The sequence below is a fragment of the Corticium candelabrum genome, chromosome 11 (genome assembly GCF_963422355.1).
Source record: "Corticium candelabrum chromosome 11, ooCorCand1.1, whole genome shotgun sequence".
Taxonomy (NCBI): domain Eukaryota; kingdom Metazoa; phylum Porifera; class Homoscleromorpha; order Homosclerophorida; family Plakinidae; genus Corticium; species Corticium candelabrum.
This window is the reverse complement of record NC_085095.1, coordinates 2,209,158-2,211,657: the sequence shown is the minus strand read 5'-3', so window position 1 is coordinate 2,211,657 and position 2,500 is coordinate 2,209,158.

The window sequence follows — 2,500 nt, the reverse complement described above, 5'->3', positions numbered from 1 at the left end:
AAACAGATACATCATGGCTGCATAAAGAAATTTGTGGACGCAGTAGACAGTAGTTCTCATGAATGAATGTGTCATACTTTCAATTGTACTTTACTAGGGTTATTATGATGATCTTGTTTTGATAAATATTTGTGTGGTTAGAATAATAAGTTTTTGTTTATTATTGTGTGATGTGACACAGTGAGAGTGACTGTTTAATTTAACTAAGTGGTTTTTTGTTTCTTTTTCTTATAGGGAAGGGTGAGTGTGACAATTGAGATGTTCATATTCTGTGATCTCACAATGTTTTTGTCATTATCTTGTTTGTCATTTTTCATCACATTCATTGGATGGACGTGATCAGGTGAGTACAGCAATGTGTAACCACAACATAATATAATTTAAAAATTACTGTTACCTCATAGCAAGCACTTATTCATGTTGTATATCAATGAAGATTTGTATTTAAAAATTGTGGTTGCTTGACATTAGGATACATTTAGTTTGCTGCTGCTAGAAGAGAAGTTTTGGTCATTGTAAATAATGCAAACAAGCTACAAGTTGATCTTTTACAATGATCAGTATTGCACACATGCGCACGCGCGCGCTCAAACACACACACACCTAAACTAAACCTTAGGAACAGCCAGATACTGATCACACATCCCCAGCTAACAGCCGAGCTTTTGTGCACTACTCAGGAGAATTCTTGGCTTGGATTAGCAATCTCATGGAGCCTGGCAGGGTACTCACAAGAGCAATGGCTTGTGAAGCCAACTGTGGTGTGAGCACTGGAATTCTCACCTTGACCCTAGTAGCTGATATCACATCACAGCTGATTGCCGCTTAGTCCGCCAGTTGAAGACCAGGTTCTCAATTATAATCTTGAGTCGAGAGAGGCCATTGTGTGTAAGTTTCTTGCCCAAGCAGATTATGCTATAGCTTGCCCTCACTGTGACTTGAAACTTCAACTCGTTTAGGTCTCGGATGTATACACTCTATTGGATGACTCGCTAACCAACTGAGCTATAGCAACACACACACACACACACACACACACACACACACACACACACACACACACACACACACACACACACACACACACACACACACACACACACACACACACACACACACACGTACGATTGTATGTACTTCCAAGGCTATTTTGATTGCTACCATTCTGACATTGTTGACTGATGATAATGGTGCGATAGAGATTGTTCCAAAGAGTATTCTACAGCAATGTTGCAAATCAGTTTTCATATTGATTAGTGTCTCCACATGTTTTGCATGTATTTTGAATTATATATAATAGTGACATGGTTTTTGCTTTACTAAGACAAAATTTTAGTTTTTGAGCAAGTAAAGCATGTACAAACACATACAGCATGGCTGCATAAGAAATGTGTGGACGCAGTAGACAGTAGTTCTCGTGAATGGAGGTGTTGTACTTTCAATTGTACTTTACTAGGGTTATTATGATGATGTTGTTTTGATAAATATTTGTGTGTTTAGAATAATAGTTTGTGTTTATTATTATGTGATGTGACACAGTGAGAGTGACTGTTTAATTTAACTAAGTGGTGTTTTGTTTCTTTTTCTCATAGAGAAGGGTGAGTGTGACAATTGAGATGTTCATGTTCTGTGATCTCACAATGTTTTTGTCATTTTCTTGTTTGTCACTTTTCATCATATTCATTGGATGGACATGATCAGGTGAGTACAGCAATGTGTAAACACAACATAATATAATTTATGAATTAGTGTTAACTCATAGCAAGCACTTTATTCATGTTGTATATCAATGAAGATTTGTATTTAAAAATTGTGGTTGCTTGACATTAGGATACATTTAGTTTGCTGCTGCTAGAAGAGAAGTTTTGGTCATTGTAAACATGCAAACAAGCTACAAGTTGATCTCTTACAATGATCAGTATTACACACAAGCGTGCGTGCGTGCGCGCACACACACCCACTCTCTCTCTCTCTCTCTCTCTCTCACACACACACACACACACACACACACACACACACACACACACACACACACAAACATCTAAACTAAACCTTAGGAACAGCCAGATACTGATCACACATCCCCAGCTAACAGCTGAGCTTTTGTGCACTACTCAGGAGAATTCTTGGCTTGGATTAGCAATCTCATGGAGCCTGGCAGGGTACTCACAAGAGCAATGGCTTGTGAAGCCAACTGTGGTGTGACCACTGGAATTCTCACCTTGACCCTAGTAGCTGATATCACATCACAACCGATTGCCGCTTAGTTCGCCAGTCGACTACCAGGTTCTCAATTATAATCCTGAGTTGCGAGAGGCCATTGTGTGTAAGTTTCTTGCCCAAGCAGATTATGCCATAGCTTGCCATCACTGTGACTTGAACATTCAACTCCGTTAGGTCCCGCATGTACACTCTATTGGATGACTCGCTAACCAACTGAGCTATAACAACACACACACACACACACACACACACACACACACACACACACACACACACA